The following is a 15793-nucleotide window of genomic DNA, read 5'->3' on the forward strand; positions in this document are numbered from 1 at the left end:
TGTCTGCTTACTTTTTGGGTTAAGTGTTTCATTTTTATATACTTTTTGTAAACTCTTTCTGCATTAGTTTCTTTAAATTTTCTATATAGGTTTTCCTTCTGTTTACAAAGCTTCTTTAGTCTATTATTAAACCAGCATTTATTTATTTTGTTTGATGTGTATTTAGTTGGTATATGATTTTCTATAATGCTTTTAAGATGGTTTTTAATGAAATTCCAGAGGTCATCGACTGGTTGGTTAATGTCTTTTTCTAATAAGAATGTTTGTTGAAAGTTTAATGCAGCTTGGTGTAGTTGTGTTAGGTTACATTTATTCCAGAGTAAGATTTTTCTTTTGGGTTTTCCAAGCTTTGGAGGGTTGTTTTCGTATCGGTTAGAAAGACAATCTGACTGTAAGGGGAACAGGCCTTATGTAACTGGTATAGGTCTTTTTCAGGATGTTGTGATTAGCTCCCCAATCTGTGCCAGCTAATTTTTTCATAAGAGATAGCATCTGGATGCCTTTACTCTGTGTTTTATCTATTTGTTTTTTCCAGGTTAATCTCTGGTCATAGGTGACTCCAAGATATGTAGGGCTGTCATTCTTTTTTCTAAAGCTTCCTTATCTAATGTTAATTTTATTGTTTGTTGTTTTGTTTACAGTGAGAAGATGGAATATGTTGTCTTTTTTGTGTTGATGGACCATTTATTGAGTTTATCAAGAGCATCTTGTAATCGATTTTTCGATGTTCGTGCATATTCTTTGTGCTAATTAAGGCAAGGCCATCTGCATACATGCTGCTTTTAACTTTTCTTGGTAGGTTTTGATTTAGATCATTTATGAATATTAGGAAAAGTGTTGGGGAGAGGACCCCTCCTTGGGGGATGCCATTTTTTATACCCACTGTGTGACTTCTTTGCCCTTGCATGCATGCTTTTCGATTCCTTTATCCAGTTGTACATTCTGTGAGATATGTGATGCTGGGTTAGCTTGAGTAAGAGACCTTGTTCCCAGACTTTGTCAAATGCTTTTTCTAAGTCGAGCCACACAATCGTTGTTGGTTTCTTTTCTTGAAAGCCGTCTTCTATTTCTTGTGTGATTTGATCTTCTGTGGATCTTCCTTTTCTAAAGCCAGACTGGGCTTCAGTGAGTAGGTTATTTGACTCATGGATCCAAGAGAGTCTGTTGTTTACCACTCTTTCCATCAGTTTGCAAGTACAGCTAGTGAGGCTGATGAGACGGTAGCTATCCAGTTTATTCTTGGTTTGCCATGCTTTAGTCTGGGGATCAAAATGACGTTTCCCCAGATGTTTGTGATTCTGCCTGATTTCCCGTTTTCTTTTGGCTTGAGAACCCAAGTGAAGAAGCATGTCATTTGAAATTTTATATTGTAGTCATTCCCAAGGAGTAAGCCGGTTTGTTACCTTTATTATTTTCTTGGATTTCTGAGTTGACATCTTTATTTCTACTTTCATTGATTTGTATTTGGAAATACTTTATGAATTCATTAGCTGCTTCTTGGCCTTTCAGGGGTTTGTTGTCCTTTTCTATAACTATAGGAGTTGTTCTGTTTTCTTCCTGGTTGAGAAATTTAGCTTTTCGCCAGAGCTTGTGGCCGTCTCTATCTACGTTTAGTTGTTCTGTTTTTTCATGCCAACTTTTCCTTATAGCGGAAAGGTCATTTTTCCTAAAAACTGCGTTAGCTGCTTTTAGATTTAGTTTTGAGCCACTTCGAGAATCAGGACTAGACCACATCATCAAGCTGATATTAATGAGTTTCTCAGAACATAAAAAGTAAAAACAACATAACTCAATAAGCTTCATTGGTAGGCCTATTTTCTGTACAGAATATTGTGGAAAATTTGACAATTAGATTGATACTAAAATTTGAAAAGTAAGGCTACTATTTTTTAGCATTTTTTTCTGTTTCCCCCTGTTATGGAGTGTGTGTGTGTGTGTGTGTGTGTGTGTGATGTGTGTGTTTCTATGGTGACAGTGGGAAGAAGTTAGCTTTTGGTTGTGAATGATGCAAGATAGGTGGAGTTGTTGTCAGCGGTGTTAGGTAGGACAGACGACTCCAGAATGCCAGACTGAAAGGATGTGTTATTGTAGTGAGTTAGATTTTGTTCAGAATACCTTTTATTACTAAAGTTACATTGATGTCGTTTCATCACAATTTATACTATAACAAAAGTTATATTTAGCATTGTCCACAAGGGAGTCATTCAAGTTATTTCAAGTTTTATTAGTCAAGATATATTATGCCTACAGCGTTTTAGTTGTCTACCAGCAGTTTAGTGTTACAAGTCAACGACTGTCAACAACCCCTCCCCCTTTTTTTCCCAGTTAAAACAAATTTCAGTTGAGTAAAAATAAAAATTGCATTGTTTGTTTCTTTTAGGTCAGGATACGGAAACTACGATCTGATGCTGGATCCCAGTGCTTCCCAAGTTTGTGTTAGGCACTTTATAAAGCCTATGGATTATTTGTATTATTTCACAAAGTTATGGAAAGCGTGTTTCAGCAATTCACTTACCTCGTGTATTATTGCGTGTCAAAGGAACGAAACTCAGTATTTAAAATATGTATTACATTTAGAAATTACACATTCAATCGTATAGACCTGTTCAACAAGGGGCTGGGTAATTGGTTATGGGTTCTTTGTCGTAAAGGCTGGTGTATACTCGATACGAAACTAAGTTAAACCACGCCCACATATAATACAGCAACCATAAGTAGCCGGATTACCTTTGCTTTCACCTGCTGGTATGGAAATACTTCATTGGCACAAAGACATCGACTAAATAGACTAATTACAAAGAATTGTATATCACTCAAACAGCTGCCATCTCTTGGAGAACTTTTTCATGAAAAATGCCTTTCCAAAACACACAAAATCCTTTAAGACAATCTGCACCCATTAAACCACAGTTACATCAGAAGTGGTCAGCACTTCCCCACGAAGGCTAGAGCAGAAAATTTTAAAGACTCCTTCATACCACTTTCAGTCAAGATGTTTCAAGGTCACTTGTCGTCACCTAGAAGTACACAGAAGCCTAATTCATAAAGCACTGGTCGTGTGTGTGTGTGTGTGTGTTTGTTACGTATGTAAATGTTGTTCATGCTTGACTATAACATTGTTATTGTTATAGCAGTTAAGCTAAGGTGGACAGTTCTAGTCAAACTTAATGTCCATAGGTTTGGACCAATACAGATACATTCTTAAAACACCGTCATCCACTCTTTGTTTAGTTTTTTTTTAGTATTGATTTGTATTATTTAGGTATTCTTAACTCTTTCTCTCCTAATCGACGATAACATCGTTGATGAGACCTCATTAAATTAAATTAATGTTTGATTTTTTAAAACTTTAATTTATTTTAATGCATAAAGAACATGCATTCCCCTTTAATTCTATACCAAATAAAACATTTTCTGAAAACAAGCGAAAATGTTATTGAAGCTTAATCATAACAGCGTAGTGGAATACTACTGAGCAAATTTAATTCTGTCGAAAAGTGGAAAAATAATTACGGAGAGAAAGAGTTAAAACACACATACGGACATATAAAAGAATGGAAAGCGATATAGAGCGATGTGAAGCGAGATAGGGTAACCTTAAAGAAAACTGTTAAGATATATAATAAGGATTGGAAGACATTTTGAAATTAATAGACTAATGATATTGAAATAGCATCGTTGTTAACTACAAAATAAAAATCGCTTTGTTCTACAATCGAAATAGCTTAGAAATGTGTTCTTGTAGTTCTGAAAATTATTCTCCGATGCCTTTTAAAATGCATAGCTCATCAACACTTCCTGTAGTCTCTACACCAGAAACAACAGAATAGCAACTCACAGACCTATATATGTGAGCTAGCTATTGATAGTTATCCGTGATCCGTCATAGATGGAAATCTCCAATGTCATAAAATAACATATGGTGGTTTCTAGCTTCCAATTTGTTAACAAAATACTGACATTCCATTCCTTGTTATGAGGGTAAAATTATTTTGACAAGGATCAAAGACAAACTCTTCAATCTATTCCAGAGATTGCGCTGCGTGTAGGGTAAATGTGTACCATGCGTAAGGGAGTGGTCCTTAATGGGGGTAACAGGTGAACATTTGGGGTGGTGAACACAAAGACTCTCCCGGGTGCCGCACAGATGGCGTGTTGGAATGCAAGAAAATGTTCAGAAAGATTGTCTTGTCGGATCATGGCATGTCATGACATGCCTTTACTGTCCTTAACGAAGAGAAATAAATCTTGGGGATTTTTATCCCAAGGATCTAACACAAGGAATGAATGTATTGATAGAGAATGACCATCCACGTTCTATTATATATGTGCGACATAATCTTCAGTGGTTTGGCAGTTTATACATAGTTTAATCTGCTCTGAGCACCGTATTACATATAGAGTACCGAAACACAGAATTGTGAACAGTTGCTAACGAATGAGACAGAGAGAGAGAGAGAGAGAGCGAGAGAGAGGGTGAGAGAGAGAGAGAGAGACTTTATCAATGGTCTCCAATCTACGGCCCCCGGGTTCTGTTCGGACCAAGATGTGGTGCTGCCATCAATACATTTTTCCAGTGCAGTTTTACTTGAAAAATATTCTTATACGAATTTGTAGGTCCTAACTACATTGCAAATACAACCGATTTGTTCCTTGAAAAGATAAGATACCCCACTGATTTAGATTAAGGCTTTGAGGATCGCCGCCAAAAAAAATAATTATTCCAAAAATAATATTTTTTAAAAAGTTCATTTGTAAGTGATACATTTTGTTCAATAGGCATATTTGTAACTTTGTTTTGTTTTAGAACTATAATTCAAAGCTCTAAAAAAAAGAAGTTGTAGAAGAAATGAAATGTACCAATTAGATTTCACTCTATTTTTTTGCATTTTTAGAATTCAAACATAAATTGTGAGCTATAGTCCCAGATTTATTTAACTAGAAAAATAAAAGATTGAGTAAAGGTTGGAAAAAGGCGGACTAGGAAAAGAACATTTGGGTTCAGAACTCATCTCAATTCTTACTCGTATACTCAAAAATTTTGTATGAATTCTAAATTTTCCAAAGCAAAGTCTTTCTTAAAATAATTATGATAAATTCATGTGCAATTACATAAACTCTGTCGCCATATTTGACTATTCTGTTTTAATTAAAACGTCATGTTTTCGTCTGAAAAGGGGAGGGGGCGGTAGAGTGAAAACGTTAATTGAGTAAGAGTCCCCGCTCCTTTTATAATTTCTGCTAATGATTGCATTTGGCATTAAAGAAAAAGGGGGGGGGGTGACTTGATATAAGAATTTAATTTATAACATATTTAAATTATATTAGTGACAAATGTTTTTTTTTTATTTTGTAATTTTTTAACTAAAATACAAAAAGAAAAAAGTATTGGTTGTTCGATGGGAGGAAGGCAATTGCTTGTATCGCCCCTCCCACCTGGTACAACCCTTTTTCATTTTATATTTACTAATAATAAAATTTGAGATTAGAGTGTGGTGCGATATAATATACAAATGGGTTTAAATATCAATATGTAGCTTATTCAACAGGTATTCAACTACTTTTGTTCACAAACAATGATTTCTCCATAAAATGGACCGCCCAACCACTCAGAGGGCTAGAGTGGGGAGGGCAGTTGCTGCAATTGCCCCCCCCCCCACCCATCGACTCGGCCAAGATATCAGAAGGGGAGCTACATAATATGAAATTATATAGTAATTCAACTAATTTTGTTCACAAACTATGATCTCTCCCTAAAAGTAGGACCACCCCCCTCAAAGGGTTTAAATGGGATGGGAAGTACATATATTCGCCCCCCCCCCAATCGGCCAACAGGGGAACTACATAATCTAAAGATTGGTTACAATATCAATAACAAGTTTTAATCATATAGATATTTTATTGATTCTGTTAACAAGCTATTATTCTACAAATAAATTGGACCGCGGCCCTCACTCGAAAGTTTGGGGGGGGGGGGCGGAGTCGGGATTAATGCCATCACCCCCTCCCTACCCCACCAAATCGGCCAACATACTAGAGGGGGGGGGGCGAAATAATCTAAAATAGGTTTAAATATAAATAATTAGTATATATTATTAAAATAAATAATAAATTCGTATACAAATTGTGTGATTTCTAAACTAAAATTCGTCTGACCCCCCCTCCCGAAAGTGTGGTGGTCGACCGAGTGGTGGGGGGAGGGGAGGGCGATCGCCGCTACAGTCCCCCCCCCCCCCCTTGGATCCGCCAGTGCTTGTGACATTGTGTCAGATTGTATTTCTAAAAACTAAGCGATCATTTTTCTCCCCTTTAAACTGGGCCCAACCCAATGAAATCATGAGGCCTCGCCTCTTCTAAATCCGGCTCTAACTACCATCATTGTTTTAATCCAGCAGATGTTCTACGCTAGATGTCCAAAGTATGTAATTAGATTCCCGATCTGTCTTTGTGTTTATATACAAGTATGATAGAAACAAATCACACCGCTGACAACTGGTAGGCTGCACATGTTGGTCCTGGAATCTCGGAGATTAACACTGACACAAAAAGTAAACACGACAAAGCATGTGTTAATGTCTTTGTGTGCCTGTGTGTTGGTTCGACGTGCATGTGTTAATGTCTTTGTGTGTGTGTGCTTTGGTGCAATGTTCATGTGTATGCATGCAGGTTATATGACGCAGTTATTTCCTGTGCTCACGCTGACGAGCTGTGGGAAATGACGTCAAATTTCTTTGTTCCTGAGTGAGTACCAAAGAACGCGAGGCTTATAAATAAGCACGTGCGAGAGTAGACTCTCCGATAGAGAATCTCATGTTAAATTCACACTTATAAATAAGCACGTGCGAGAGTAGACTCTCCGCTAGAGAATCTCATGTTAAATTCACACTTATAAATAAGCACGTGCGAGAGTAGACTCTCCGCTAGAGAATCTCAAGTTAAATTCACACTTATAAATTTCATCCTTTTTTATTGCCACTGGGAAAGCAACTTTTGCGTTTGCTTTGTATAATAGTCTGCCTGTCCTTTAAAAAAATCGAATTTAAAAGTAGCCTTGAGATAGTAGCACTAGCTACTTATGTAATCAGCTAGATTTAGTTCTTTCAGATGTGTGCTTTCAGTTTTTTTCAGAAATAATAAGACATTCAGATAAAGACAGAGATAAAAAAAAAAGCGTCACTTGACAACCGTTTGTTGTCTGGGGATTTCCAACTCAGCTGTGCTGTTCATCTAGACATTAAATTGTTTTGTTTTCCTATGACAGATATTGGGACAGTTGAAAGTAAGATTTGCACTATAGGAAAGGAGACAGTGTACAAGATGCATGGAATTCAGTGCTAGTGTTATTCCATATAAAAAAAAATAGAAATTCTCTTTTAATGCAATCGAAAAGGGTAAAGACAAATAGTAGTCATTATTTTACACTGTCAGGGTAGACATTCATCATTAAAAAATATTTCTTTTCTTATCAATTACAGACATTCGTTCAAAGAAAAAGATAATTACGTCCTACGCTACTACGCGTATCCAAGTGACAGTCATGTTAGACCTAAATTCTACACTGTCATTGGTTTTCCTGGCTCATTTAGGCAACTCGTTCCATACCTATACTAGGAAAGAAAGAACACTTATAAGATTCTGTCCTAGCATATTGGATAAGAAACATGCGTTCCAGAAAACATCTTCCAGTAAAATTAATTAAGCATTTTCTTATACTACGCGACACCTGTAGCAGTACCGCCATTTGACTGGTAGCCTACCAAGAATCTTCTTTGGTTGATTAATCTCAAATCCCCAAAGATGTCACAAACTTTAAAGAGGAAAACACAATAGGTATAGAATTGTTTCAACATTCATTGTCGAGCCTTGATCTTTTCTCTCGGTTTTCTATTCTTGTTTTTCTGCATTGTAAGATCCTGGTAAAGAAATGACGACAAACCATGCGTATCTTTCTTGTTTTTTGTTAGTTCGATGTGTTAGTTGGAAGACTTATATAAATGTTGTGATGTAGACTGTAGTATCGTCACCTGTAAGTCCGTGTACTACGACCTAATGTAAATGCATTAGTTTCGCTACTTTGGTACGGCGACTTAGATTAGAAGACTAAAACCAATAATGGACGTCCTGCTTTTATAATGGATAGTTGCATGACATGGATTATTAGTACGATGTTCCCCAATTAACACCCTGTCCGCTGTCACTCCTTGCCCGCTGTCACTCCCTGCCCGCTCTCATCACCTGCATGCTGTCATCCCCTGCCCGTTGTAACTCCCTGCCCGCTATCATCACCTGCACGCTGTCACTCCCTGCCCGCTGTCATCCCGTGCACGCTGTCACCCCCTGCCCGCTGTCATCACCTGCACGCTGTCACTCCCTGCCCGCTGTCACTGCCTGCCCGCTGTCATCCCGTGCACGCTGTCACCCCCTGCCCGCTGTCATCGCGTGCACGCTGTCACCCCCTGCGTCCTGATGGAGGTATGGGCTATGATGTAATAATCTTCATCTTTAAGTAATTTTCGAAATGAAGAAGAAAATAAATAACTTATTTAAAATAGTATTCAGATGTCCTTTATTTAGAGTATGATAGCAGGGCCGGCCTTAGGTAATTGAAGACCCTATGTGAAGCGAATAGGTAGTCCCTAGTCATTGTGAATAGGGTGTCCTCAAATGAAATACAAAAACCAATCAGACCGCTGATAACTAACTGGTACGCTGCACATTAACACCGAAAAATACGCAAAGAATTATATACCGTCCTGTAGCTATATCTAAATCAACAACAAAAATCATGTAGCGCCGATAGCATGAATGAGATTCATAGACGATTCATGATCACAAGGCGAGAAATAACTTTTCGAAATTTCACCAAAATGAAGAAACAATGGTCTTCTAGCATCTGTAGCCTAACAAGTAGATCTAAACAATACAATTTGAATCATAGTAAAGACTTTGAGCTAGGCTAGTAGACCTAGAGACTAATGTGTTCTGTTTCAGATTTCATCCAGGTTTCGCAATTTCTTCTCCAAAAAATAAAAAATTATTTTTGAGTCTTGTGCGAGGCCCCCACCAATCATATGCCCTAGGCGGCTGCATAGTTAGCTTATGCTCAAGGCCGGCCCTGATGGTAGCGCGCTGAAACAGCAGATGAAGGTGTTTTTAAGACTAACTTCCCGATGTTTGTAATACACAAAATATATTTTGTTATCGGCCTTGGTAGCGATCTGGGAGTAGTGCTAGTGTCAGCCATTCCCCAAGGTTAGATCGCAGGAGTATAGATCCATATACCACGTGACTTGGCCAGGTACTGTCGAGCTGCCAAAATCAACATAAAAGTGCCAATAAAAAGTTGAGTTGTGGAGAGGGGGCTGCCACGGCACGACTCTGCTATCTATACATAACAAAGATGGAAATGAAGTTGACTTCGCCACAACATATGGGAGTGTTGTCTTTCCGTTGCCAATCGTACGTGTTCCTCTCGTCTTGACATACAGATCAATGGGAAGCAAATGTGAACACCTTGTGGGGCTTGCTTGACTGATTGAACAATCTAAATCATGTACAGAGACATACTGATACTAGACATGAACACAGTTATCCATAAGGAGGGTCACTCGAATACTCTATTTATGGCCTTAACAACTTTTCAATGGGACCAAATGATGATGAGGTCCTTGTTGTCAATGGATAGTGAACAAGAAAAACATTGAAAAAAAAAATACTTTAAAAAAACAACAAAGCTTTTACGAAGTGTTAATTGTATCAATTAGTTTGGATCAGTTCATGTCATTAAATTTGTAATAGATCTAGGCCAGCAACAATGAATCTGTGCGATTAATAATATTTACCAATTGTTTGTTTTTAGCGCTATTTCATGCTTTCAGCTTTCTCACTACGCTATGATCCTATCACTTGTCTGGACCAGTCGGAAAAATGGGGTGGGAGGGGGGGTTGGACTTTTCCGTAAGTGGATTTAAAAATCATTTACAAAAAAAAAAGGGGGGGGTGGGGTCGACTTGAATTTGACGTGCCGACGTACTAACCACTTAGCTAGTAAGATAATTATGACTAGAGAAGGTTGTATACGTTATATATTGTTTGTTTCAATTTAGAGCGGCGACCTATAAAGGGGACTAATTCAGCTTATACCACCACTTTGTATTGTTCGAGATACCAAATAAAATAATTAATTACCGATATTTAATTAACTAATTGGTTAATTTTTTAATTGATTCATGTGTTGTCAGGTAAAAGAAATAATTTTGCCAATTTTCAGCTTGATCCCAAATTGGGTGTCGGAGAAATAACGTATACACATTTTTTACCAGACAGACAGAGTGAATATAAGCTTTGTTAAAACTTAAAAGTACTCTATATAGACATTACAATAGATCTATTTTTATTTAGTCTGCACTGCCAAGGACCAAGTACGCAATGCTTAGTTAGCGGGATATAGGAGTTAATGATCTAGAATTCTAGAGAATACAATGTGTGCAGCACAAAAAACTGGAGCCGTAAATTAGATCGAAGCTTTTTAAAGGGGAGGGAAGACAAAAATGTGTTTAGCTATTTTAATTTGAAAACTGAACTATAAGAGATGCACTGGAGGATTACAGTCAATATAGACACTCCAGATATAGTGTTGATGCAGGGAGCCACTGAATCTCTCTTTACACAGTCCGACTTCGCATCGCAAGCAAAATTCGTTACGTATTTGCAAGTTAAATCACTCACCAGTGAAACTACTTACTAACAGAGAAAGTGTGTATTACAGTTGTGTCCAACTACATGCACGCTATTTGGTTCATATCAAAAGATAAGGTATGATTTCAACATGTTTCTATCTTAAGTTCATTATTGATCAACATTCATCGAAACAAACAAAAAAGTGCTGGTGTAATCAAATTCTTTCTCCTGGAATGAGTAATTTTATATTTCTTCATGTGCCTCGGCTCACAAATGCTCACAATGCGAGCTCGGTGTTTAGGTGATTATCGAGTTGAAATTATATTTTTGCAGCTCAATGAAATGAAGCCATCGACAATCGATTCTATCCAATTATCCAATTCTATCCAATTATCCAATTCTATCCAATTATCCAATTCTATCCAATTACATTAAGAACAGTTCCATTCTTATTGAGGTAACCAATGCTTGAGCCAGCATCTATTAGAATATATAAGGACGCTAAGTAGCTGAGTAGTAAAGCACTTGGGTTCCAAATAGGAGGGTTCCAATCTCTGTGAAGACTGGTTTTTTTTTATTTGGGATTTTTAGGACCCCTCTGAGATAATGGGTACCTGAAAAGTAAGGGTCGATATGCAGGTAACATGACACCTTCGTTAGGAGAGCATATACAAACAATTCACATCGACACAACGCGTTCAATTAGTTGCCTAATCGACCTTTCTTACACCATTCCAGACGGTTGCCTGGCGTGCTTTGCAGATGTTAACTCTAATGTTTCATGTCAGGTTACCTACTGTACAGTATTGTTATATTACACAAGTAAAATATTTAAAAAACCTAAAACAAACAAACAAACAAAGCTTATATTGATTGAAATTGCATCAGTTATTTTAATCAATCTTGTAATGATTTTAATAGATCTAGACTAACAATAAAAAAATTGTGCGGTTGAAAATATTTTTATTTTTATTAATTATTTTTGTTTAGCGCAATTTTCAGTTACTATAAGCATGATATGTGCGCTATGGTCCAATCACTTTTAAGGACCAGTTGGGGTGGAAGAGGGGGGTATCTGGGAGAAGGTTTCCTTGCTGCCGTTTCAAAGCCATTAAAGAAAAAAAAAGTTGCACTAGTCTGAATTCGAACTCGGGGTCTCAAGCCTCCATGTTGGAAGGCCAACGTGTTTGCCACTGAGCTGTTCAAGTACTTATAAAATAAATAGTTATAAAACCTAATTTTCTACACAAGTCTTATTTCTCCTTACCTTGGTTGACCTTACTGTCTCTCTATAAAACACAATTAAATTATTACGACTAATTATTTAATTAATTGGTTAATTTGTTTAATTGATTCATGCGTTGCCATTAACAATGGACGTGCAACAAAATTTTAACTTGATCCTAGAAGGGAAGTGGGTGAAATCACGTATAAAAAAGATTTTGACCAGACAGACAGACAGACGGAGCGAGTTAATGCAACTTTTGTAATAACAACTGATCTATAAAAGCCATTTTCTTTTTTACCAAACTTATTCCAACACTGTCTGTCTGTCTGGTCAAAGTCTCTCAATTTCTATGTCTCCATTTCTGAAACATACAAGTCAGTCAGTCAAGTTACTATAATACTAAATTTAGGTGTTGGAAGTCCTTGGTAAAAACTAGAATCGTTTTAGGCAGGGGCAGGCAACCTAATGAAACACTTAAAAGCATTAAAGAGATAAAATAGAGCACAGTTAAAGACCCTGATCAACTTAAGATCTTTTATTCATCTTCCCTGCACAGCTAATTTTTTTTTTACGCTATAGCATCAATGCATATGAAAGCATAGCTATATATATATATATGTTTGTTTGTATCGATTTATAGTTGTTTATAAAATAATAATAATAAAAAAAAAGCCCAATAGCAAAGTTTATTCAAAAGGAGGAAATGAATAGCCTTTGGGTTACCGAAAAAAGATTTTTTTTTTATTAAACAAAAACTTATATACAGGAGTCACTGCAAGGTTTATCTCCTCTTTTCTATAAAAAAAAAACAAATTAATTAACTACTACTAATTAATTAATTAATTGGTTAATTTTTTGATTAAGTGATTCATGTGTTATTAACAAATAAAAATTGTGCAAAGTTTCAATTTGATCTAAGAATACGAAGTGAGAAAAATAACGTGTACAAGATTCCACACACACACACACACAGAAACTTTTGAAAACGTTTGAAGACTGCCTGGCCGTGTGGTATGGGCTCTGGACTGTCGTTCAATGGTATCGATGATACAGTGTTTGAACCTTGCCCGCTGCCATCCCCAATGTGCCCTGCCCAGCGTGTCTGTCGGACCATAAGTGAAGTTTACAGTGTGAATAATTCTCTTGTTATTCTTTAAAGACTTGCCTATTATGAATAATTCGGTTAAATTTTATTTACTTTGGTGGTCATAAGCAATATAGGTATACATCATATAATACATTTTTTAAAGTTCGCCTGCCCGAGATAATTTATACCCTGTATTTAACAAGAAGCCAAGACACTTGGGCAGTTACATGGAAAAAACGATTGGCACAAATACATGACCGTGTGGTGTAACTCGAACGCTGTGTTTATACTTCATACGTTTGTAGCCAAGACAAGAACTCAATCTTTTTTCATCTTCTAGGTGTTGGGACACTAAAATAACTACATAGGCCAGTGTGTATATTGCCTACTTCATCTTTATCTCAACAATCGCGTACAACCTATGTCAGAGATGTATCATACCTGTGTCACCCCTTTGTCATACCTGTGTCATATATGTTCCATACCTGTGTCAGACATGTCATACCTGTGTCAGACATGTTCCATACCTGTATCAGTCATGTGTCATACCTGTGTCATATATTTTCCATACCTGTGTCAGACATGTGTCATACCTGTGTCATATATGTTCCATACCTGTGTCAGACATGTGTCATATATGTTCCATACCTGTGTCAGACATGTGTCATATATGTTCCATACCTGTGTCAGACATGTGTCATACCTGTGTCAGACATGTGTCATATATGTTCCATACCCTGTGTCAGACATGTGTCATTTATGTTCCATACCTGTGTCAGACATGTGTCATACCTGTGTCAGACATGTGTCATATATGTTCCATACCTGTGTCAGACATGTGTCATACCTGTTCCATACCTGTATCAGTCATGTGCCCTACCTGTGACACCCCTTTGTCATACCTGTGTCAGACATGTTCCATGCCTGCGTCAGACATGTGTCACACATTTGTCAGACATGGTCCTTAGATAAAAGCACTAATTTACCAATTTATAAAGTAAATGTCCACGAACAGCAACATGAAAAGTTCTAATATGTTAGGCGAAGAATAATAGAATAAGGACATGTCATAGCACTGGGGGAATAAGGACATGTCATAGCACTGGGGCAATAAGGACATGTCATAGCACTGGGGGAATAAGGACATGTCATAGCACTGGGGGAATAAGGACATGTCATAGCACTGGGGGATCCAGGGGGTGGGGGGAGGTGGGCCCTTCCCGAAGGGGAATAGCAGACGAACTTTAGTAAAGAAATCACACAATTTGTATACGAATTTATTAATTATGTTAATACTATATACTAATTATTTATATTTCAACCTATTTCTTACCTTACAGCGCTCCCACAGACCACCTAGATGTCAAGAGAAAGGCCTCAACATGGCTGCTTTTTTTTTTTTTTTTTTTTTTCAAATATTTTTTTTTCGGCGGCTATCCTCAAAGCCTGAATCTAAATATGTGGGGTGTCTTATCTTTTCAAGGAACTAATCGGTTGTATTTGCAATGTAGTAAGGGCCTGTTAATTCATATTAGAATATTTTTCATGTAAAACATTATTCAAAAGGTCCTTTTTAATAGGATGAATAATGAGCTGTAGATGTCAGGAGAACGCGTTTCCGCCGTGACGATTGCAAGAAAACGCTATTGGCGTCGGGTCTTCGTTTACAGCGCTCCCCTAGACCCCTAACTGTCAAGAGAAAGGCATCAACATGGCTTTTTTTTTTATTTTGCCGAAGGTTGAGAAACTCGCTTAATTTTTTAATTCTAACCATATATATATATATATATATTGTACGCGCGTTTACGCTTAGGGTTAGGGTTTACTGGGCGTTAGGGTTAGGGTTTGGAAAAAAAACGCCACCCCCCACTCCAAAGTTCTGGATCCGCTAGTGTGTCATAGATGAGGATATCAGTAATTTGAAATCGTTTAAATATTTTTAAAATAAATAAATTGACACAATTTTTGAACCAATGAAACTAAATGTATAATTTACACACACACAAAATGCTAACGACCAAAAATAATAATCTTTTTTTTTCTTCATATTTAAACTTTCTCAACTCATGTAATGATATCTTCTATCTCATGATTTCAACTCTTGATTGCACGGCGTGAAACAAATTTGGCGCGCTCAAACATACGTACAAATATCTCAGTGTCAGCCCAATCTCCGTCTGGCGCCTTGAGCAAGCTAAATATAGCAACAATATCATGTTCAGTGTAAACACTTACCCGCCATGGATGCGTGTCTCACATCCCCACAAAACGTTTTTCGAAAATTCAAAATTTTAAACTTTAAGAGGAAATTTTTGAAAAAAAAAAAAAAAGACAGTCCGCACCCTGCACCGGAATCAACAAGAATGACGGGAATGAAATAGGTATGGGGGGGAGGTTGGACCCCAGTCCCCTTCCCATCATCCATTAAGATGTAGGCAGTAGAAAACGCCCACGTATCAGCGCCTTATCAGATTGGATGCAGTGCACTCCCAGTCTCTCGTGTTCTGCTCGTTCCAAGTGCTACTTGCCAGCATTTCTTCAACTCTGCGCTTTTCAACATATGCAATTGAAGTCTGACAATCAGTGGCGTAGCTAGGGTGGGGGAAGGGGGTGGGGAGAATTTAAAAATGAGTGTTTTAAAAAATTAAATATTGCGCAAACTGCAGGGGCCCCCAAAGAGGTTGAGTCCCCCTGGCCCCCAAATGATGGGAAATTCCTAGCTACGCCCCTGCTGACGATGTCTACATTTGATACCAATTGAACCGGAGAAATACTTCCTTAAAATATATTTTAACTTT

General features: G+C 37.3%; 1 protein-coding gene across 1 annotated transcript in view; it reads right to left on the reverse strand.

The window, feature by feature from the left end:
- The window catches only part of LOC106057585 (mucin-5AC-like), a 52321-nt gene extending 36977 nt beyond the window's left edge, over window positions 1-15344 (reverse strand). The window contains exon 1 of the mRNA XM_056032053.1: window positions 15231-15344. The gene's annotated coding sequence lies outside the window, so the exon portion shown is untranslated. The remainder of the gene's footprint in view (window positions 1-15230) is intronic.
- Window positions 15345-15793: the final 449 nt, after the last annotated feature.

The sequence above is a fragment of the Biomphalaria glabrata genome, chromosome 6, assembly GCF_947242115.1.
Source record: "Biomphalaria glabrata chromosome 6, xgBioGlab47.1, whole genome shotgun sequence".
Classification (NCBI taxonomy): domain Eukaryota; kingdom Metazoa; phylum Mollusca; class Gastropoda; family Planorbidae; genus Biomphalaria; species Biomphalaria glabrata.